The sequence below is a fragment of the Ammospiza nelsoni genome, chromosome 3 (genome assembly GCF_027579445.1).
Source record: "Ammospiza nelsoni isolate bAmmNel1 chromosome 3, bAmmNel1.pri, whole genome shotgun sequence".
Classification (NCBI taxonomy): domain Eukaryota; kingdom Metazoa; phylum Chordata; class Aves; order Passeriformes; family Passerellidae; genus Ammospiza; species Ammospiza nelsoni.
The window spans coordinates 3952456-3976904 of record NC_080635.1 but is presented as its reverse complement, the minus strand read 5'-3'; the positions used below and the strand labels follow the sequence as shown (position 1 = coordinate 3976904).

General features: G+C 46.3%; 1 long non-coding RNA gene across 1 annotated transcript; it reads left to right on the top strand.

Moving 5' to 3' along the window:
• Positions 1 to 349: 349 nt before the first annotated feature.
• Positions 350 to 23309, top strand: LOC132071699 (uncharacterized). Its single transcript, XR_009418178.1, has 3 exons — positions 350 to 386; positions 1511 to 1583; positions 22017 to 23309. It is a non-coding gene; the product is annotated as an uncharacterized LOC132071699 (long non-coding RNA).
• The last annotated feature ends 1140 nt before the right edge of the window (positions 23310 to 24449 follow it).

Here is a 24449-nt window from a genome sequence, read left to right as displayed (position 1 = left end):
TGTTCATCTTAGCAATGGTAATAAATTATAGAATCCCACCCTTGTTTTCTCTCCTTTACTGACTGAAGCTCTGAGCTGCTTGGGCTTACAAGCAGGAGCCATTGAAAATGCTTGGCTGAGAAATTAGCAGCACACTGTGCAGTTTTCTTCATTTTCTTGCCAGGTGTCTTAAAAAAATCCCAGCAATGTGAAGTTGCTTCTCTGTTTTCTGCTTAACAAGAAATAGCTGTGGGTAATTGTGCACAGGTGCAACTCGTTCAGTCCTCAGCTGTGCTGTGTTTGCAGCCCCAGGACAGTTGGGCTGCTTCTTTCTTCCTGCCCTCCTCACAGAGCAGTTTTGGGGTGCAGTCAGGAGAATGTGGAGCTCCTGGAGTCTTCTTGTTCAGGTAAGGGGGTGCTGGTGGGGCTGGCAGTGTCCTGTAGTGTGTTGGTGGCCTTGTGTGTCACCACGTCCCTGTCCCAGGATGGGCTCGTGTGGGCCAGGGGAAAGGGCTGGCTCTTGGTGCAAAGCAGAGAACTTTCACTGAGTTTTCTGGAGAAAGGAGATACTTAGTACAATCAATATCTCTGAGCTAATAAATCCCATGGGAACTCCTTAAAATGCACCTTCCTAAGAGGAGAAGTGGGCAGTGTGTGGAGAAGGGGGTCAGGGCTCTTGGGAGAGTCTGTAGCCTGCTGAAATGCCTCTGTGCTAATGAATAAAAATTGCTGTAGTTCTTGGGGACCTTCAGCTCCTCTGTCTTGCTCCCTGCCCCTGTGGTTAAGACTTTTTCAGTGAAATGCAACTGTGCCAAGCCTCGTGGACTCTTTGTGTGGCTGTTTTTAGCAGAATTCTGCTCTGGCTGAAGATGTTGTTACAGGGCCTTTCCCAGGATCTGAGCTGAGCCTGAATGAACTATAAATTCATTGTGCAAGTGAATTTTAAATAGCACTTGTGTAGTGGATGTATGGAGTGGATTTTACCTTCTGTACTGCAGGAAAGCTGCTTTGCTGAAGGGTTAGAAGGTAAAGAATGGCACTTTGTTTTCAGCAAGTGGCTGATTTCAGTGGAGCCTGTTCCCCAAAGGCTGCACTTGATGGACGTGTTTATGAACTGGCATGAAGCCAGAGTGCCCTTTGTAATGTTTTGAGCAGAGCCAGCCCAAACAGCCTCTGTGGCCTGGGGACAGTGCCTGGCCCAGTGCTCCTTTGTGCTACCCAAACCTCTCCAACACCAAATGCCCCCCAGGCTCTCTGTGTTGCCTCCCCAACAAATACCAGCCATGCCAGGGCACTGGTTTGTTTAATTCCCCAAATGTTTTTGAAGTAAGTCCCAGGGTGGTGTGAGTTCTTTATACTGATCTCACCACTTTAATAGAGAAGAAAATGACTCAGCCACTTTTTTTCTCCCCACTTTTAAGTGGAAAAAAAGTCTTTATGAGACTGTCTTTTATTTTGAGCAGAATGGGCCAGCAAATGCAGCTGCTGGGTATGGAATGCCAAAATCTGTCTCCACACTTGTGTTTTCCAGGCTCAGGTGAAGCAGCCATGAATGTCCCCAAACCAGCACCAAACTGCAGCTCTGGTCATCCAAGGTCCCCAAGGTAAGAACAGCTGGCTTGATAGCAGCTCTGCCTGGAATGAGTAAATAGAGGCTCTGCATTAATTAATCAAGCAGCAAGCAGGGATTTTCTGGGCTGATTTGTGGTTATGGCACTTTCTAGCACGTGCAGGAGAGGATTGGGAGGTGGTGTTTGCCAGAGCTAGCAACTCGGGTCTGATGTGTGCAATACTGGGGATGAGGGGGAAGGGGAACTGCCAAAGGAGGAATGAGCAAATCCTCTTGCTTGGAATCACTCTTTTCTTAAAGAAAAACCTCCTTCCCCTCCTGCTTGATGGCTCCAGACTCCTCCTGTTTGGTTGGGGTTTTTTAAATCCCAGAAATAGCATGGCATGGTTGAGGTTTTCAATGTGTGGAAGGTCAGAGGAGGGGAAGGCTTAGCAAGGCTGTGGGATTTGTAAGGGTCAAGCAAAGCAGAGATGGTAGTGTGAAGGGAAATTAACTTTTGAATACTCTTACATAAATAAAAATATGACTGTGTTTTAAAAGCTTAAGATAACATAGACCAGAGATAGAAACCTTACTTGAATCTTCCTTAACTGTGGAAGCTCAGACAGTTCTGTGTGAGTAATCCTGAAATTGAGAAATATTGGTGGGGATGGTGGAAATAAAAAACCACAGAGTCCTGTGATGTTGATATGAGGGCTTTGCTGGAGTCAGGCTCTAAGGGACTCCAGCCTGGTCCAGGCATCAGTGGCTCTCCTCATGCTACTGGCTTGTGGGGAAGGACCCCAGAGACTGCATCACCTGCTCCTGTCTGAAACTGCTTCCTAAACACCTGGTTCACAAAGACCTGCCAAAATAATAATACTGAATTATTTAATGTGTTTGTTAGAACATTATTATTACTCTCCTCTTGAATAAGAACTTGTTGTAAGGATCTCTTCAAAGCACTGGCTGTGGCCCTGAAGTTTGAAGTTTCTTTGGATTTTTTGCTCCCCGCTACTGTGTATAGGTTGAAGTAGATTAAAATAAATATTTGTGAGGCTGCAGATAAAAAAAAGAAAAAGGAAAAAGTAACACTGGGAGCCCATTGCCAGGGGATGGGTTCCTGCCCTGCCACGCTGCTGCAGGTGACTCTCATGCTGTGTTTAGGTGGGACAATCAATTTGCAATGAGCTCACCTGTGTGTGGCAAACACTGAGGGAGAGAGAAGGTGGTTTAATCCTTTCACAGGTGACTTCACTTTATTTTTCTCATCACTCTTGGTAAGTGCCAGGGGCTGGGATTGGCTTGTGAGCAGTGATGTTCCCAGGCCTGAACACCTCCACTGTGCAGCAGGATGGTGTGTTTGGGTTTTTTTCCAAGGAGCTTGGGAAGTGCCTGGTGTGACACAGGGAGGGCCATGCTGGCTCAGGCCAGGGTGCTGAGCCCTGCTAAACCACAGCTCCACTCACAGCTTAAGTGTAAAGGTCAGAGTGAAAGGAAAATGTTCTCTTGGGTTTGGAGGTGCCCTTTCCACATGGGATCTGGTTTGTTGTCAGAGCAGTGGGATTGGCCTGAACACCAATCAGTGGTATGGGGCTGTGGAGCTGCTCTGTTTTCACAGGCATTAGGCTTCATAAGAGAGGAAATACACAATCTAAAAATACAGATTTTCCTCCCCCTGCTGAAGGGGAAGTTTTCACAGACTGCTGCATGCTCCCATTTAGGAAGGCCCAGAGCCCACCCTACCCAACCTTGAGAATCCCAGGAAAAGCACACCATGAAAGATGGGAATGTTTCCATGGGAACTGTTCCTCTACTCCTGCTAATAAAACAGACCTCTAACACCAGTGACAACAGGTCCCAGTTTCTGCACCAAACTACAAACAGTGAATGCTACAAAGGGAGCTGGTAAAGAGCAGGAGTGTAAATCAACAGAAGTGCTAAATTAGCTACGTGAATGCCTCTCTGTGAGAAAGCACAAGCAGATAAACAAAGCCCTTGGGGAAAAAAAAGATCATTTTAATTACAGCACATCCAGCCAACATAAACCCCATGGATTGTGTGAAATCAGGTTTGTTCCTCTGATCCACAGCAGGAAACCCTGTAGCAGATCAAATGTGTTCAGGGAGGCTGTCCTGCTAATTGCTGCTCCTAGCTGAGCCAAAGCAAACTATTTAGACAAAGGAGAGAATTCACTTTTTATTTAGAATTAATTATGAAATAGCATGTCTTGATGGGCTTCACAATCACACTACATTTCCTGGGGAAAAAAAAAAAAGTAGTTTTAATCCTGTGAAATAATTGGAGAATTAACCCATTGCTTCAGGCTGGAGTCCCAACATGTGCATACAATTAGGTGCAAGATGAGTGATGTCATGAGTAAGGCCTTTTCTTCAATCAAAACAAATTATGAAACTCAATTTAAAGCCTTTCTTACAAGTATTCTTGTATATTCCGATGTTAAAACTGTGTGGGGTTTTTTTTCCTTTTTCCTTTCTGGTATGATTTTCACACTTCCTTTTGTTTTTTATTTTTAAGCCTGTTGTGGCCATTTTGCAGCATCTCTTTGGCTTCTCACTAGAGATTTCAGAGTTTTGCACGGAGCATTTTGAGGGTTGAAGAAGTTGTGTTGGTACCCTGACAGAATGGAAAGTGCGGGAATATCTGTGCAGAGCATCCGTAATCCATATGTGTTTATGTTAAGTAAATAACTTTACTGTGTCCAGGAAAATGTTTCTGTGAGCGCTGATGGAAAGCTGAGCTGGATGGGAAGGCAGGTATGTGCCAGCAGAGTGCTGCTCTAAAGGCACTTTGGAGGCATTTTCAGATGTAAAAATGAGCAGTTGGTTAAAAAAAAAGGCAAATAAATGAAAAATAGACAACTTGAAGCTTTCCCAGCTGCTTCCCTCAGCTCTTTTGAAGCTGCCTTCTCTTTTCTTAGAGGACAGTTCCATGTGACAGCCGGCTTGACTTTTCCCCTGCTAATATCCCTACCTTAGCAGGAAAAAGGGAACAATGGAGAGAAGAGGCAGCCGGTGATCAGTGCCCAGACTGGCGCTGATAAGGTTTTATCTTGGATCTCAATTAATTAATTGGTGCTGAGGTCTCAGTCGGAAATGCGCTCGCCTGGTTGAGGGGAAATACCGAGGGCTTGGTCCTGCCACAACCCAGGATTCACTTGCTGGGATCAGAGCAGGGTTGTTGGGGTGTTTCTGTCCCCTCAGCTCCCCGGAGCTGGTGTTTGCAGTGAGCTTTTCCGCATGGTGCCGCCGGGATGGCGGGAACCGGCGGGAGCAGCACCTCCCTCACACAGCCCCTCAGAGCCTCATCTCCCCTCACAGCTCCCATCTCACCTCATGGCTTTCGTCTCTCCCCTCTCACGGCACCATCTTCCCTCACAACCCTTCTCTTCCCCCCTCATGGATTCATCTTCCCTCACAATTCCCTTTACAGCCCCATATTCTGCAGTCTCCCCTCACAACTCTCCTCTCTCTCCCCTCACGGCCCCATTCTTCCCTCATAACTACCCCGTCTCCTCACAGCCCCATTTTCCCCTCAACGGCCTCATTTCCCCATAACTCCCCTCTCGCTCCCCACTCTCTCCCCTCACAACTCCTCTCTCTTCCCTCACAACTCCCCTCTCTCTCCCTTCATGAACTCCATTCTTCCCTCACAACTCCCCTCACAGCCCCATCTCTGCCATTTTCCCTCACGGCCTCATCCTCCCCTCACACCTTCCCTCACAGTACCATTCTCCCCTCCTAGCTCCTCTCTCTCTCCTCACAGCTCAATTTCTCCCTCATGGCTCCATTCTCCCCTCACAGCTCCATCTCTGCCGTCTCCCCTCACAACTCTCTCCCCTCGTAGATCCTCTCTCTCTCCTCACAACTCAATTTTTCCCTCATGGCCCCATTCTCCCCTCACTACTCCCCTCTCTCTCCTCACGGCCCCATCTCCGCCATCTTCCCTCACAGCCCATTCTCCCCTCAGAGCCCCATCTCTGCCGTCTCCCCTTGCAACTCTCTCCCCTCACGGCCTCATTCTTCCCTCATAACTCTTCTTTCTGTCTCCTCACAGCTCAGTTTTTCCCTCATGACCCCATTCTCCCCTCACAACCCTGCCTCCACCATCTCCCCTCTCTCTCCCCTCATGAACCCCATTCTCCCCTCATAACTCCTCTCTCTCCTCTCAGCTCACTTTTTCCCTCATGGCCCCATTCTCCCCTCACAGCCCCATCTCTGCCATCTCCCCTCACAACTCTCTCCCTTCAGAGCCCCATTCTCCCCTCATAGCTCCTCTCTCTCTCCTCTCAGCTCAATTTTTCCCTCATGGCCCCATTCTCCCCTCACAACTCCCCTCTCTCCCCTCACAGCCCCATCTCCGCCATCTTCCCTCACGGCTCCGTTCTCCCGTCACAGGACCGGGCCTTCACCTCCAGCACAGGTACTTGCTATAAATACAGAAAATAATGATCTGAGAGAGTCTGGATTGGAAAAAGAAAAAAAAAAAAAGTGGCATTTAGAGATTTCCAGTCTTTTGTGTCATAGAGGGAGGGAGCTTTTTTTGGTCTGGATGGAATCTACATAAGTCAATTGTGCTTCTACCTATGCCTGTGAGTAACTCAGGAGCTGTTGATGTCACAGACTGAGGGAAAATTTCTGAATGAACGTTATAAAAAATGGGTTCTAAGTCATATTTGCTGCATTTTAGTTTTCTGTCATCATACAAAATATGTAAACAGTCCATAAATCAGTGTGATTGCAAGAGGGAAAAAGATGTTTAGTCTACTTACCCCATGCTATTCATTTGGTTGGGGAGGAAATATTAGGCTGGCTTTTTTCTTTTTCTCCCCTAGGTGTAGTATTTAAATATGTTCCCAAAAAGATTTTGGGCTAAACTGCCTCTTAACCACATTATTAGTTCCTATATTGCATATTACTAGCCTCAGAATTCCAGTGGCTGAATGAGAGGAGCTGAAATTATATCAATTAAGGGATGGTATTAGAAGAGAGCTGTGTAATCAAAGTTACTCTCTGCTTAGATGTATCCTGTGAGTTTTCATTCTTTTCAGATACATAAAGATGTCCAAAGGGCAGCAAAAATGACTGCAGTGCTGAACTATAACTGCACACAAACCCAAGTTTTTATTCTGTTTGCCATTACTTGAGTGATCCTTACAATATTCCAACCCACCAGAAAATTAATGCTGATTTACCAGATATTCACTTTAAAAAAAGGCCCAAATCCCTTCATGTTTCTATTGCTGCTTTACACAGGCAGTCCTGTTAGCTGGGATTTCATGGGTATAAATGACTGGAAAATTACCTCAAAATGATGCAATTTCTATTCTTGTTTTGGTGTGTCTGTTGTGATTTCCTGAGGAGTGGGTAAATTACATGGGAATTGTCACAGGCAGTGATTAAAAAGGATTAAAAATCAATTTCACCTTACAAGTTGGTGGAGAGGGGTAACTCTGTATGGGGTTTACTCTGGGTGTGTGGAGCCTGGGCCTGAAAAGCAGGCTTATTTTATTTGGTCTTAGCTTAGTGTTTATGTGGTGTTATTTGCTGTGGTACTACTGGAAGGCATCTGGGAATGCTTGGTGGCCTTTGCTTGGGAACACTGCTCAGAAAAATCCTCCTGTCTGAACTTGCTCCTGAGGGAAGGTCCCTCCAATCTGCTGCTGACTTCAGCCCTTCAATCCTTCAAATGATTTCAGAAACAAAAGGTAGATCCCAAACAGCCTCATTAACACCATTTTTGTTCACACATTTTCCCTTTCCCTCAATTTTAAACCTTGCAACAGGTGTCTGTTTGGGTTTTTTTTTGTTTACATCAGTGTGAAATATTTATTGATGTGAAGAAATGCCTTCATCTCTTTGAGAGACAGGTTTGCTCTGCACATTTTCCTGCTGTGCACAGGAACATTTGCTGCTGATTAGAGGGGCACAGCTCTGTTTGCAAAGCAAAGTGCTTGCATGAGCAGATTTCTCCCCTTTGCCTTCTGGTTTCTCTTCCCAACTGGAGTTTTCCAGGTGCAAAATGGTCTTCACTCAGAGAAAAGACCATCTGGGTTTTGTCAATGCTCAAAGAGGAATAAAACTTAGCAGCTGAGAGCTGATTTCAGTTCCTCTCCTTGGGTCTGGAGTTGGTTTTGTGGCTGTGCCAGGCAAGCTGGCAGAGGCTGCTGGGCCTTGTGAAGTCGTGCTGGGCTGTGGCTGGAGCAGCTCCCTACTCCTTTTATCCTGTAGGAGTGTGTTTGTTTTGGGTAGGAATGTCAGAGAAACAGCTTTTCTCCTGCAGACAGGGACAATAAACATTGCATTTTGTGGTGCTTTAGCTCCAAGTCCAGCATTCCACTTCCCAGCCTCTGCTGTCAGCACGGCCCAAAGCAAAGCTGTGGATGAGGGAGAGAAATGATGCACAAAGGAGAATTCTCTGAATTCCTTTGCTGTAGTGGGTGCTGTGAACCTCCCTGGGATGTGTTGCAGGCGTGGTTTGGATCACTTGGTATTTGTGTCTCCCTCCTGGCCATGGAGTTCCTGGCAACCAAAAGAGGTTTCCCATTTGTTGGCAGGAGAATGAGTAACTGCTAAAGTGCAACCCCTCAGCAGTGGCATCTGTGTGGTATTTTTGGGGTCCCCCATTGTTGGGAGAAAAGGTGAATCTGACTCCATGTTCTTAGAGGGCTAATTTATTATTTTAAGATATTATATTAAAGAATACTATACTAAAACTATACTAAAGAATAGAAAAAGGATATTTAGAGAAGGCTAAAAGATACTGAAAAACTTTTGACTCTCCTCAGAGCCTGACGAAGCTGGCTATGATTGATCATTAAGTCAAAACAGTTCACATAAAACCTATCAAACAATGGCCAGTTGGTAAACAATGTCCAAACCACATTCCAAAGCAGCAAAACACAGGAGAAGCAAATCAGATAATCATTGTTTTCATTTCTCTCTGAGGCTTCTCAGCTTTCCAGGAGAAGAAATCCTGGGCAAGGGATTTTTCAGAAAATATGACAGTGACACATCTGGGAGGTTTTGGTCAGTCATGTGGAGTACCAATGCAGAAATGTTTTCTGTGCTTTTGCCATGTCCAATTGCTTGCCTGGTGAATGGGGGAGCTGCGTTTTTGGGCTGTAAATGTGGGCTGGTGTCTGAGCCCCCTCTGAGGGGAGCAGGGCCCCGGCGTGGGGCAGGACTGGCACAGCCGCCCTCGGCACAAGCGTGAGTAGCCATTGCCAAAGGGGCCGAGCAGCGTTCCCAGCAGCAGCTCCGGATGGAGGAGAAGCCAGGACACCCCAGCTGTCTGCACATGGTAGGTGACAAAGTTCCTCAGTTACTGATATGTATGTGTATATATATATATATATTTCTTTTTTTTTAATTTTCAGGAATGCTGATTCTTAGCTGGTAGTTTGTACAATATATCACTTGTTTGTGTAAATAGGTTTTTTACCTACTCCAAGAATTACCTTGGCATAGGGCTTAATATATTGCAGGAGACAGGAATGAAGAGGAAAGCATAACCTTTAACCAGAGCATAAAGAAATAATGGATGTAGAATTTTTTTTTTTCATCTATAATGAATGTACAGTATTTTTCTCCATTACTAGCTGTTGGCTGTGGAGGTGAAAATATAGAGGCTGGTGAGGCAAGGCCATAGAAATGAGGAAATACTAGTACATAAACCCATTTGCACTAAAATATTGCACGTGTCTAGAAGATAAGTAACACTGTGTGTTAGTAGTGGTAGCAGAGTGATGGTTTGCTATCAGACCTCATAATTTATCCCATGCAGAGCATTGCCTGTGGAGTAAGGGCTTGATAGATCCTCTCAGCCATCCTGGTGTAGCAGGAATCAAGGTTTTGTGTTTCACTCTTAACTCAGTGCATCAAGAAAGAGAAGCCAGAAAGCAATTTGATTATTAATTTTCAGGGTGTGCATGTTACTATTGCTGCAAATCTGTATGGCTTAGTCCACCTGAGGATTGTGTGGTCTCCAAGTGACTAACTACATGTGCCTGCTTGCTCCAGGGGAGCTGATATGTTCAAAAAATTAAAATTGAAGAGTTTGAAGAGTTTTCAGGAGTCTTTCCTTGAGGCCTGTAGGTGGGCAGCTCAGCCACATCTGAGATGGGGGCTCAGAGAAGGTGGGCCCAGGGCTTCAGTTTTATTGTCTGTGCTCTCTCTTTCTCTAAGTGGTTTGAGTCAGTGTGCTTTGAGCTCAAAGGAATGTTGCTGAACACGCTACAGGTTGTTAAAAGTGAGTTTGATGCTGTTGTAGGGCAAGGGATCACTGACTAGTGGGGTTAGCCCTCAGTCAGTGCTGCGTGGCCATTTAGGAGCTGATGATGCAGCCACAGGTTGTTAAACAATTTTAAGCAGGCCTATCTTCAAAGCTTGTAAAACTAACATTTAATGAAGTGAAACACAGATCAATTGTAAATTTTGTGCAGCAGCTCAGCTGTATTGATTGCAATGTTCAAAGACTTTCAGTATGGCCCTATTAAACACCGATAATGTTAGAACTGAAATGATGCTTGGCAAATGCTAACAAGGTTGAAAATAATTCCTGCTTTCCAATAATCTGCTGCTTCCCGGTCAGCAGGGAGGGGTGGGAGCTCTTTGGTCACATAGCACTTGCTCCTGGGTCAGTCTGTGCTGGAGCAGCAGCAAAGACAGCACGGCAGCACCTGAGGCTGCTGAGGTGCAGGTGTGGGAGCTCTCCCTCCGCACTGCCACTGTGCAACTCCTGTCTGCCTTTCCCGATGGGATTTTGGTTGTTCCATGTGGACAGGGCTAAACCTGGGCCAGTGTGACAGCCAGGGAGCAGTTTGGCCCCTCCGTGCCTGGGCTGCCGTGGGTGGATGCGCACGGAGCTGGGTCTGCCACAGCGGCTGCTTGGCAGAGCCATCGAGTGTAATTTAGCTGTGCTTGGCTTTGGCTCGCTGAGAGCTGGATCCTGGCTCCAGCCCGGTCCCCCGGTGAGAGGTCTGTAATTTGTAACCACTCAAGGATGCCGCCGGCGGCTTTTCCTCTGCTCCGTGGATTTGTGCCAGACTCTGCAGGCTCGGCTGAGCCGTGCCCCCTCCTGCCCGGCAGCGGGATGGGAATGGGAAGATGTATGATCAGGCAGGCAGTACGGCAAAAGGAAAATCAATACAGATCAACTGAAGGGTTTTAATCCTGCCTTGTAATAACTCCTTATCTCTCCATGCCCCATATTCATTACAGTGTGGTGTCACTGGACGCTGCTCACTTGCAAATCAGAATGTCCCCATGCCAAGTAGTGACTATAAATGTGTGCACACCCACCCACCAGGAGTGCACCCCTTGCTGTGAGAATGGGGGGTGTGCATGGAAACGAACCCAGGCAGCTTCCAGGGCAAGTACGGCAAGGCTGGGCCTTAGGGAGAGAGCAATGTGGGTGCAGTGTTTGACCCTGGCAGCTCCTGCCCTGGCTCAGCTGCCATCCCACACCTCACACCTGGGCAGGAAGGGCTGTTCCTCTGTAAAACAGCAGCTCCCTCTCCTGCATGTATTCTGACTACAGCAATTAGAAACATAGCAGCACACTGGGGAACTGCTAAATATAGAATGGCCTGAAGAGATGAGCTGAAGTTTCCTGGACTTTTTTTTTTTTTTTGTGTGATTTCCCACCCCTACCTGAGAATTTAAAGATCAGGTGACCAAACTACCTAAGAAAGAGGAAAAGGGATCCCTCCTTCTGCCACTGTGGTATAAAGAATAGGAGTAAGGAAATTCCACTGGGAAATAAAGGACCATTAACTCAAAATGAGATTTTGCCAGCCTGTGGTGGATAAAGCTCCTGCCAGTTCTGGGCTAAGGAGGAGGGAGCAATGCTGAACTAAGGGAGTGTGGGGGCCTGAGCAGAGCAGGATGTTGGGCCTGCACTGGATCTCTGAGAAGGGGGGGCTTTGCTGAGGCCCTGCCCTGACCTGGCTGGGCCCACAGTGCTGTGGGACATCGCAGCTCCTCTACAGGAAATCCTGCCTTTAGGAAATTCTTTCCCTTTAGGAAATGCACAAAGAGCGAGCACTTTAATTCCTGGATGTCTTCATTCAGAACGAGTTGTTGTCACTGCTGCAATAACACAAATTTTCCTCGTGCATACTGTATTATTTATTTAATGAAGGCTGAATGAAAGAGCTCCCTTGCTCCCCGTCTGTGGTGTGCAAGTGTCTGGGGAGGGTTTGGTGCTTGCTTCAGCAGCTCACACTCCTAAAGACTTGACATCTTGTTTATATTGCCTAAATAGATACATGCTATTTCCGGAGCTGGAGTAGGGCTTTTATGACAGTTTCACACACAGTTTCATTTTTAGTGTAGGGGAGGTCACAGCGTTTTGCCGACTCAAAGTACCTGACACTGACAAGAGGAAGCAAATTTCATTAAATAAAAAAGGGTCAGCACTGCACAGGCTGATTATTTATAAATAGTGCCACCAGTCAATACCTGATGGTTTATTGGACTTAATGAAACTCCTGTAGCCAAATGTGTATTTTAAGAAGGCGTTTGACCTTGGGCATCTCTCCTGCTGAGGGGATGCTGTCTGCTGTGTCAGTGGTTCAGAATCAATAACCCCCAGCACAGTCCTGTTGAGAGCTCCTGTACTTAAGGGTGATATTGTAAAATGTGACAATATTACAATATTCTGCTGATGAATGACTTGATACCCATATCCCTGTGGGGAGGGGTGGGCAGGGTTATGTGGTGACTCTTAAAATGCTGTGATAATGAATGAAGAAAAATTCTGCTGGGGATGCCACTTTATCCATTTAGCACTTGCAGCTGCTGCCCTTGTGTCAGCCTTTACCAACACTGTCCACAGGGGTCTGAGTGAGGCTTGTTTGCTGTGTGATTCACAAATTTCATGAGACTTTTTAGGGCTCTGGAATTCAAACTTTGCTGTTCTCCTGCTTTTAATTATGGTACCGGGGTGATAGCCCTATATGCCGAAATTATGCTTGTCCTGTACACAAAAATCAGTGCCCAAGCATCACTTTAAGGGCTGACTGGATGCTTCAGGCTGTTGTCTACAGATAGTTTAGGGGTGAAGATCAGAAAGGGAGAAGAGCTGCCTGATCCCAGAGTAAATGGAGATAAACTGGCAGTGGCTGCATTTATTGTATCAGTTGGAAGAGAATCTCAAGCTAGAAAAATTGTCTGCCTGTAAGGACCAAAGCAAAAAGTTGATGTTCCTTTTAGGTAAGACATTTAATTCACATAAGGGGATGCACATTGGTAGACTGATGGGTTTGTTGCCTTGCAAAGGGCTTTTTAAAATATTTAAGGCTCCAGACTAACTGAGATGCTGCACATAGAGGAGTTATATGCCCAGCAGGTTGTTGGCCCTACTTAATGGACCGGGCGGAGCTTGGATTTTCTGAGTTCCTGCATTTGGAACAGGGGTGTAGAAGCTGAGGTACTCTGTACACTTAGTATGAAATACATGTTGGAAGATGTGTAGCCTTTGACCAGGACAATACTGTAATATTTCCCTGGAAACATCCCTAGCATGGCTCCAAACCTCTGGCTGTGGAAACACTCATGTGTCTCCTGTTTGATGCAGGCTGACAGGAAGAGAAGCAATAAATGCAAGTGTACACATAGAGGTGTAATTGCAATTTTCCAAAATAACTTTTTTAATAACATCTTTTAAATACTTTATGTATCAAAGAGCTCAGCGGGTCTCTTCTTAATATACAGTGTGATTAATTCAAATGAGAACGAACAGTCATGCAGACAGGCTTTTCAGCTAATGAACAGTATGCATAAAATATGCTCTGCCTCACTAAGGAATTATTGTCATCTGACATTTTTGGAAACTCCCATGGAATTTGTTTTACGTTAGCTTCTGGTAGTGCTGATGGAGTGGGTGAATTATTGCCTCTTTGTCTTGAGACTTGAGCTAGTCCTCTGTGCAGATTTTTGGAAGTTTCTTTTGCAGTTTTGAGTTAGACACATCACTGAGAGAATTGCACCCAGGAAAGGTTATCCCAGCAGCACAGGCAGAAGAGGCACACCACTGTGGGTGAGGGCAATAGACTTGCACGTCCCATTTTCTGTGCTAGTAAGAGTTAGAAGCTGTTGCCTGTTTTAGCCCCTTGTACATTATCTGTAACATTTTTAAAATAGGTTTAGGGCCTTGCCCAATGGGGCTGACTGCCAAACCTGAATGGATCTCAATGGCACCTTCTAGAAGGGAAGTGAAAGGGGCTTTGGGATGATCAGAAGCTGCTTTCTGGCAGGGGCTGGGGTGTCTCCAAACAGCCTCCCAGAACTGCCTGTGGGTGAAACACTCTGTGCTTCGGTCTTTCAAAGCAAATGTTCCTGAATGAAGGGGGATCAAGCCTCCCTAACATCCACTTTAAGTAATCTCTTGGCAAATATGGTTCTAGTCCAGAGTGAGTATTTCCCAGGACTTGGGTATGGGGTTTGAACCAGTGTCCTTCATCTCTTTCAGACATTTGATATGAGTAAGTCCATTGCTGTGCTGAAATTACAGTTTGCAGGCTAAACTTAGCATATGTAAAACCCAACTTCCTCCCCAGCCTGAACAATTAATGTTTTTGGGAAAATATCTTGAAGGGAAATTCCTTTAATAAAGCATAGTTGGTGGTTTTCTTCAGTGAGCTTTGATGTTGTTTGAATGGGTGTCTGTCCTGGATGATGTGCAGGGCCTCTCCCAGTATTCTCCACCTGAAATATCAGCAAACTCATCCAGCAGGGAGTCCTTCATTTCCCTTGCTCAATCACAAAGCTGAGTTTGCTCTCTATCTTCTGAAGTCATCTTATTACAGAAGAGATTTTCTGCTCTGAAAGAAAACAGGCAAAAGAAAACAGAAGAGGAGTTGCTAAAGAGATAAATGACAGACTCAGCCTTAAACCCTGAACTTGCAATTTATTTGCAGCAAATGTTCAGGGAGCACTAAGACAGGATATCTGTTTCAAGTTATTCCCAAAGCAACCTGCTTATTCAGCTGCAGACATCTCCACCTGCTCCTCTAATGAGCTGGGATCTCACAATATCCCATGTTCCCTCCTTTGAACTTGGGCAGAGCTGTCTGAAGCAGGGGAGCACTTCCTAAAATTCAGCATAGAGAGAGCCCTCTGCATATGTGCTGTTGGAGTCTCCCTGACTCCCACACTCCTGGAGCTGTGGTGGCTAAATTAGGCATTAGTGTACATGCTCCTAATGTAGGATGTTGTGTGTGAAATGGAGCAGATTTGGGGCTGCTGAGGGGTTTGGGATATGGCCTTGAAGATGGAATTTTTCAGTGTGATCCTTTTCTAATGCACTGCTGCCATTTGACATTTACCATTGACTGCTTATGCAAACTAAGGGGTAGCAGAAAGATACTGATTTCTATTTTTTTCCCCTCCCTGTACTTTAATTTTACAAAGTAAATACCAGGAAGAGCAGCTTTGCAGGTGCTTTTTAGCACAGTGAGCATAACGCTGGGGAGTGCAGCTGGAACTCTTGGCCAAGGCTGCAGAGTCACTGTGTTTCAAATGCATGACTTTGGTGGATGCTCTGGACTAAGGGCTCACAGCCTGCAGAGGTGCCCTCAGCAGTGGGAAAGGTGCTCCAAAGCGGTGCAGTCATTGCTCAGGGAGCCTTCTTCGGGAGGAAGGGAATGCCCTTGGAACTTTAGAGAAGGGACAGAGCCTGATCAGAGTCCCCTGCTCTGGAGGTGTCCCTGGCAGGGTGAGCCTGCCTTGCTTTGGAGGCTGGGCATTGACAGTGGTGTTCAATTGTACCTGAACATTCTGAGCTGGCTGCTTGTGACCTGTACAGAGCACAGCAAATGGGGCAGCAGGTGACACCAAGAATGGCTTTTGTAGACTCCCAGAGAAAGATTCCTGCTTGGGCAGAAGTGTCCCTGGGAGCCTGGCTGTGCGTCCTTCCTTACACTCTGCTATTTTTGGCTCCCCCTGCAGTCAGATCCCCTCATTCAAGAGGGATCTTTGGTGTCTGTTTTGTACTAAACATTCTCATTAATGAGCCTTATACTTAGTGGGATGCCTCTTGCCTTATATCAGCCACTGATTCCTGGGCTAGTTTGGGCAGGGGAGGACAGGTCTCATGGGTTCCCAGGAGGGCTCTGGGAAGGGTCCATTAGGATGAGAGCAACAGCGAAGGCAAAGGAGTGAAAAACTATGTTGTGCTGGCACCTGCCAGGAAATATTCTCAATAATTTAAACAACTTGATAGACTCAGTGCACCAAACCTTCCAGCAGCAAATGACGTGTTCTGCCCTAAAGCCACAGCAATGGATATGTGTGGGGAGCAGTGGGCAGCCCTAAGCCAGGGGGCTCTGGAGCACCTGGCTGGATTCAGGCACAGGGTGACGTCACTATAAGACACGAAAGAACACAAGTGCACACTGCTGCTCTCAAGGTGATGAAAAAAGGGAAGTTTATTTTCTGACTAACATTTGTAGTTTTCTAAGTGACAGTGGATTGGAGGGTGATAGTGCCACCTCTCCAATGACACTGGACAAACCAACAGTCCATTAAATTTCTCCTCCTCCATAAGAGAATGCAATAAAATGAGTTATTTACAGAAAGTGTGTGAGAAAGTTCATTTCAAGAATGTAAACATCAGAAGGCTTAGAAAATCTTAAAAAATCAGGGCAACAGAGTGAGGGAGCCACCTTGCTGTTGTACAGTAGTGTAAAGGTGAGTTAGGTGTGGACTGGGAGAGGGGATGGGAGTATCCAACAGTGATGGTGCTGTCTGTAGTCACAGACCAGAAAGGGAATTTCTGGAACTGTGAGAATGGCTGCTCAGTGCCATCCCAGATATAAATGCCTATGGAGGAGACAGATTTACTCTCCTGATCAAATAATCTTCCTGCTTTTGCCATCCTGAGCAAAGACCCTTGTTGTGTGTTGGTTTTTCATTTCCCACTAATTTTTCAGAGGATTAGGGTAAATACCAACAGTGCTTTTTGGTGCCAACAGAATCCTGGATGTGAGACTGGGATGTGCCATGGTACAGGTGGCAATCAGTTCTGGGTGTGGTGGCTGGGGGCACCAGGACTGCTTTAGCAGCTTTATTTGTGTCTCTGCTCCCTGTCAGGAGCTCTGGGTCACACTTGTGAGCCCTGCCACGTGCCAAAAGCAAGTGGCAGCAAGGCCATGAGCTGTGTGATCTTTTCTGTGTGAAATCCAAAAGCTCTGGCAGGGAGTAGAGGATTTTTAGAAATCTCCTACATTGATGCTGGGTTGAAGGAGTCTGTGGGATTCTCTGTAACAGGAAATTGTGTTTGCGTGTTGGACCCGACTGGATGAAACCTTGTGGCAGTGGCAGATTGAGGGATGTGTGAAAAAAAAAATAAATCTGCAAACAGCAACTAAAAATTGCATAGAGTGAAAGGGGATCTGCAAGCGTTTCAGTGCACCAAGGGAATGATCTTTATCATAGCAGTGATATCAGGTCCTCTCTGCTGCTGTCTCCCAGGAGCAGCAGATCCAGAGAACAGAGCTGTGACTCTCTCTGTTGGAGTGAGCAGGAGCAAATTGCCCCTTTCTCCCCAAGAACAAAACAACTGGCAGTGGTGTTTGCCTGCTGCACAGAGCTCAGCTCTTGGATTGTCTCTAACTGCAGGCTTTCCATTTGTAAAACTTCTCATGGTAGTTGGTTTTATTGGGTTGGGCCAGCTGCCGGGTAAAATCTGGATAACACAGCATTGGCATGGTGCTCCACAGGTCCAGACATGCTCCATTTCCAGTAGCTTTTGGAGTCTTTAGTGACTTGTATTGCACAGTTATTGCACATCCTGAATTAGTGGAGGCAGCACAGTACGTATCCAAGTGCCCTTTGCAATGCCTAGTGTTAAAATTTATGGTATTTAAGTTGCTGTTTAGATAGAATCAGGTTTAATGATTTTCTCTTTGTAAATTGGGTGAATTTTTCCTGGTTTTGGCAGTTAGGCTTGCTGGGGCAGAAAAATAGATGAGAGCATGGAATTACAACAGGCTGTAAACTCAGTTTAGCACCAACTATATATAATTATACTTAAGAAATGACAATAATAGTTGAAAACTATGGCATGATAGAAAAAATGTGATTCTTCCCTGGAAAAATGCCTTTGCTATTTGTAGCCAATTTCACATGCTTAGTAACTTAGTTCTACATTGATTTCTGTGAAAGGTACTGTAGCTCAGGAGGTGGCATTTGCCACATTAAATGGAGTAAAGAGGGGAGTGGCCCCTCAGAGGGCACTCAGGGCCCTGACAACTCTTCACTGGGACTGTGAGGAGTGGGAGGCTGTTAGAAATATTCTGCACACCATCAAAACTCACCCCTTTCTGCCCAGAAAAGGCCAAAGCACAGACACCTGCCTGGAACCTGGGGCTGGGCCTTTCACCCGGGACTGGGATGTGCTGCAAGGGGACATCCTTAGGGAACCACTGATCCCTGCTGTGTGTACTGCAGCTCTTCCAGACCTGACCTTTTCCAGACCCACTGCTGCAGTTATTCCTCCGGTGACTAAAAAATCAAATGTGCACAGCAAATGTGAGACCCACTAGAGCACTGATCCTAGTGAAGGGGCACCAAAGAAAGATGAATAGCAAACCAGCAGAGTGGGATGTGACTGGGTTGTTGTCCTGCCTTCTGAATGGCCAAACAGTTCATTCACTCCTCATTTAGAAATTAAAATTAAAAGAGGGAATCTTCAAAGAAGTGCAGTCCATTGTGAGTTAGGAATTTGTTCCCTTGTGTGGCTCTCTAGCCTTGGCTGTAAATGTGACATTAACCCTGATGGGTGGTTGCAGAGCTCAGGAGATGATGGCTGCAGGTTCACAGTGTGCGGGACAGGACGGTGCCCCAGAGCCCCCTGCCCCTCCCAGCCAACACCCAGCACCCACCAGCCAGGTGTGGCAGATGCCAATATCAGCTTGTGCCCGTTGAACCACAGGCACGCTGTGAAATTCTGTCCTGTTTAAACAATTTATGAACTCTGGTGATGCCTTTACCATTATCTCCACCAGGCAATAGATTTGTCATCATCTAAGTCCTGCTTTATGGACAACAGAGTTCTTGATACCTCAGCAGGTATCAGCTTTGTTTAAGCACTGTGATAACTGACTGTAAGGGGCTGATTTAATTCATGTAATACCCATGTTAATAACAATAACTTTTGAGAAACCTATTAAAAGTCTGCAGTGGTAATTTAAAACAAAGGTCATATGCACTGTTCCCTATTCCATAATGATCAAGTTAGTAACTTTTGATGGGTGCATTAAATGATGCTGTCATCCCTGGGCAGATCCCAGAATCAAAACAGGTTCCTATTTCATTCAGAGTGTAACACCTGCAATGAAATGCTCTTCTGGCTGAAACAGGTGTTTCCAGCAGAGGGAAGGTTTGCTGTTTAAACTGCATCCAGCCAAGACTGTGGGTGTCTGCCAATGGACAGAACCCATGGTCTATATATAAATTAAACAAAACCCCTTCATGACAAGAATATTATTAAAGCTGCAAAGTCAGATGCTCTGAGGTGAAGAAATGCCAGCATCAAAGTTTCCTGGGTGACCTCAGTTTGTCCTCTCCCTTGGTCGTGCACACGCATAATGATGCAGTTTGTAATTATACAGCCATTAAGTTACTCCTTTTAAAATGCCATATCCCCATATGAAATGCCCTTGCTGCTGGGGCTGTGCAGTGCTGGGCCTTGGCTCTGGATTGTTGTTACCTAAACCAAAAAGTGACTTATGGAACAGCACCACATTTATGCCCTGGAGGGGAACACGTTGGGCTGTTCTGTGGGTGCTGCTGGATTTTCAGCATCCTGTTAAAGGCAGCATTGCCACACTGTGGATGAGGGGTAAGAATGGGGCTCCACAGCTGCACAGGTGCTGTCAGAAATGGCCTGTGGGCTTTGCATACAACACTGTAAGCAAAAATTATGCTGGAATCTTTGAGGAGTTTCTCCTGGTGTTCTGGAGCTCTGTGTCTGGGAGCACATGTGTGTCTGGTGGGGTTTTAAGCTCATTTGGAAATAGAGTTTGTGCTTTATGAGGCAATGTATTCCTGGGGAATTTGGAGCATCGTTCCAAAGAACAAAGAGGACAACTTTCTCCTTTGGCTCCAGCATTTTAAACTTCTTTCTGCATACTTCAATTCCTAGGTACATAAAAGATTATTTTAAAAAACATTTATAGCATCACATTTATATTGTGATGATTCTTGCACAAACAGTGATATTTGCAACTCTCAGAATGAACTAATTTGGTTTGATTTCATATCTCCTCTGACAGACTTAGCAGCACTGCAACCACAGTGTCTGATGGTGCCTGCAGATCTCACTGGCCACTCCAGCAGATCCCTCCCTCCCTGATCTGCTGCTTTTGTGCCCAAATCCCTGGCAAGGCATGGAGAGCTCTCAGCACGGCTGGCAGGAGCTCAGCCTCCACATCTGAGTGTGTGTGAGGGGCCATGGCTGCTGCCTGAGCTACCTCAGCTGGCTCCAGCCTGCTCCTGAGCCCTTGGCTGTGCTGAGCCTCTGCCAGCAGCACCTTTCATTTCCAAGTAAATGAAACTGGGACTGGTCTAAGTCAGTCTGCTGTGCTTCAGCCAGAGCTTCCAGCTGTGCTGAGGGCATGAGATCAGCGAGAGATCAAGGCTGTGCTGTGTCCTCAGCTTATCTTGTCTGTCTGCACTGTCTCCCTTTTGTGCTGTGTCCTCTCTTCTCCTGTCAGCCGTGAGGGCTGACTTTGTGACCCTGTCTGTGCTGCTGGGGGCAGGGGTGTCCCAGCAGGTGCTGCTGGTGCAGGAGCCGCCTGCCTGTGACACAGGGACCCGTGTCTGCCAGGCTTTGTGATCTCTGGGAAATCTGAGTACAACGTGCAGATTGAAACTTGAGAGGACAACCCAGGCACTGAAATGAACAGCAAATCAGCTTTTCTGTATTAACTCTTCATCTGCTCTGACTCTCACACTGTCTGTGCACAGTTGTCTCTTGTGTTGAATGTATTTGTTGTACTGTCAACAAAAGGGGAAAACCCTCAGTTTCATTCAGCATGGGATTTTTATAGAGGTGTTAGAGATGATAGATCAGTTTTAAATTTCTAGAACAAATGTGTAGATTTACACATGAAAAGTTCAATTGTTTTCTTTTTAAATAGAAGGTTTTGTTTAATACTTGAGTTTATTCTTGCTTCAGAAGGCAGAGGAAATCCTGGTACAAGGCCAGAGACAGGGAGTCATAACAGAAGTTAAACTGAAATTAGACATGAAAGAATTTTTTAAAAAATCTTTTGTCTCTGGAGCCTGTGAGAATGATGTGAAGGCACCACAAAAGGGGAAATTCAGCCTCATTGGAAAACACTTTATTCCTCTGAGACAGAAGAGAAAGTCTGAGCAGAAATATTTTTAAAAGTGTCAGTCTGTCTCTCTCTGATCAGACTGTGCAAACCCAGCACTTCTAGCCTGGTGTGGGAGTTACTGTGCAGTTGTAAGCCCCTGGCAACTGTTGGCCCAAATATCAGCAGACACTCCATCAAACCCCTTGAAGACATAGGGGGAAAAGAGAAATTTATTTACAAGTTTATTCCTTGAATAGTCCACACAAAACAAATTTAGCAAGGTTGCATCCTGGCATAAGAAGTTTGCAGAAACTTTGAATTTTTGAAGTTTGCATAAATGGAGCAAAATGTGAGGGTTTGCAGATCAAAGTGAGTGGCACTCACCTTCTGGGTCTGCTCCCTCTGGAGCTTTTCCTCAGCTCTTAGTGGGGCTGTATGAATTATCCTTCAAATGTGCTTCTGTAAAGGAAATCCCATTCCCAGAGGCAGGATCAAGCTGCTAAAGGTTGTTCAAAGGAAAAATAGCACTGGTTTTATTTACAGAGACAAAGCTTAGCCCACGAGGTGTGCAGCATCAGCCTGCCTTTATCCCTGTGGTCACAGCTGGGGCAGGGATGTGCAGCAGGACGGGAAAGGACTTGGGCTGGTGTTAGGGAGAGCTGTGTTCACACAGTGTTTGCTGTTGTTCCCTTTGGGATTGCTCACAGGGGGCTGTAATCTTGTAAGCCTCTGTTTCACATAGGGATCCAAAATATGGAAGGACATGCCTAAATTGCAGAGATCTGAAAACTCGTGTGGAGCTTTGCTTTTCCAAACTCCAGTCAAACTCTGCAGAAAAGTGTTATAAACGTGGTGTAAGTGAAAGCCACATCAGACTTGTGGTGTAAAGCCTGCTTGAGATAGGTGTCTCAAAGACAATGAATGTATGCAAGCCACACTGCAGCTAAGGAACATCCTTATATCCTTGGGCAGAACTTTATCACCTTCCTAAGCTCTTAATGTTGATTTTTTTTTTTCCTGGCTGGAGCTGGTGACTGAATCTCATATGCTTGCAGAGGACCAGCTTGCTGTCATCTCGTTGGCATTCTGGTTTGCCACTCGCAATTAAATCTAAATGTTTCTACGTGCCTTTCCCAAAAGACAGGAACCTGCTTGCAATGAGCTTCCCGGTGACAGGGATCCAACTTCCCACTGTGCTCGCTCGTCTGACCTTTGGAGCGTGGAAGGTTGCGATGCACCAGCCTGCAGGGACCGGCACGGTGTCTCTTAATTGTGCTCTGTAATCAGCGGCTCGTTCGCAGCCCTCTGCAATGACACAGCTTCGTCCTCCGGCCGAGGGCACCACGGGAGGCACTCGGCAGGCAAAGGCACGAAGGAAGATCGAGTGCTCCTGGCAGCTCTGCTGGGAGGCTCCTTGGAGCTGTGAGAGGGACCTCAGCGCGTGTTTTATGGTGCATTGATTGGGAAAGGAAGCATAAAATACCCACATTCTCCTGGGGAGCTTCCATTGCCCAAGGCAAAATGGGACCCAAAGGGCTGGGATCCTAAACAGTGTTAATTCCCTTGTAAAGATGTGTGGTGACCTTGGGTCGATCCAAAGTCAGGAGCGATTGGTCCCACCCAGCGTTTTGTGGGAGTTTGCAGGCTCATAGGGAGGAACCTGTGATACACACCACAATAAACTGCTGGGGGAAGCAGGGGAAGCCTTCATTGCATCATAGGGGGTGAAGGAGCTGCAAAGGTTTTCCACTTCTAAAAAGAAGAGTGAAGGACCTGTACTGTGGCCTTGCTTTGGTTTAGTAAAAGTTTGTGTATAAGTTCTGTATAGAAATGGAGGCACCTCAGAGTTTTGCACAAACACCTTTCACCTAAGCAGCAGTAAAAATGGACTTTTGAAGAAACGGCAACTACTGGGCATGGTCCGGGAGAGATGTGACTTTGCTTCAAGGTGTCCATGGTTCAGGTGCTGCTCCACCTTGAGAGCTGAAAATGTAAGGGCAGAAATGGCAAAATCAGCCCAACATTGAACCAAAGTGCCATGTGCTCAGAAATGGGTTGAACGAGATGCTCTGTGACCATGAAATCACATTTTGGAAAGGCTGAAGTAAATAAAGTCAGTGCTGAAGCTGCTTCAGCCTTGTGCAGGAGGTGAGCCTGCAGTGTAGGATGGCTCTCTGAGTCCTTCCTGGAGTATTTACCTTCCAGAATCCTTTCTGGAGCATTAGCCTTTCTCACATACAACAGTCATTCCCTGCTTTGGTGGATTCTCTGGAAATATAATCTGCATAAATGGAACTGTTGCAACCCTGTCTGGATTGAAACACACAATGTTGTAGGATGGAAAGAAGTAGCTGTGCTTTTCTTCAAGGCAAAATTTCTTGTGTTCTTGACAGCTTTTGAAAAAAAAGGTGGTGTATGTGGACTGAAAATCTTTGATGGGGAAGTGAAATAAAAATGAATTATAGCTCAGTTGTTTCACTTTTTAAAGGTGAGGTCTTAAATTTCTAAAGTGGTCATCCAGATGCTAAAAGGCATAACTTCTACAATTTATTGCTGCCCATTTTCCCCTTTATGTCCTATAAAACACTGTAGATGTTCTTGACCATGCAGCTCTGTCATAGCATGTGAGACATACCTGAAATGTATTCATTCCCTCCAGGCAGGGGCCCACAGGGCTGTGCTTGCTTTGGCCTGTGTCACTGGTCCCTGTGAGGAGCTTTAAGGAGGAGTTGGAATGAGCTTTAGAAACCTGAAGGGCAGTGATGCCAAACCAGCAAAACCCAGCAAAATGGTGAAAAGGTCATGTAATCCATGTTCTCCTGCTTGCAGTGGGCTCTAGAGCAGGCCTGGCCTCCTGTGGGCTGTGCTTGACCAGGAAAGCAGATCTGTGCTGCAAATGCAGTTTTTGTACTTTTATCCTTTACTGTGGGGGAAAATGCATCTGGATGTTGTAGAGACCGAGCTTCACGAACACAAGGAGGGCAAATGCAAATAAAGAAGAGCCATGAGTGGTTCTGTGCTTGGGAGGGAAGAGGAGGGGAGCAGACAAACCCCACTGAGGAGTGGCTGCTGCTCTGACTCCCCTGACTCCAGATCGTGGGGTTTCAGGGCAGGGACAATATTTCTCCTGGCATTAATTCCTGCCCACAGCTGATGGGCACTGGGAGGGCTTGGCTGGGCACCCCAGGGCTGTGTGCTGCAGGGCAGGTGGGCTCTGCAGGAGGGGCAAAAGGAGCCCATCCCAGGTCTCAGAGCTGGGATGGTGCCAGCCCTGGCAGGGTTTGGCAGCTGCCAGTGTTTGTTGTACACGTGGTGAAAAGTGATGAGAAGGAGGGGATTCTGTGCATGTCCTGGTCCCAGCAGGGGCATCTTGCTGTGCCTTTGGTACTTTGGCTGTACATGCATGGCCCTGCATTCCAGGGGAATGAAATAAATCTCACTGGATTGGCCCCAAAGTGCTGCAAGGAATCAGTGGCTGGGCAGAGCTCAGCACAGGCTGCACTGGGACCTCAGTGGTAGCACAGAGACCTCAGAAACAGCTTTTACATGTGATAAATCAGTAATTTCTTACCT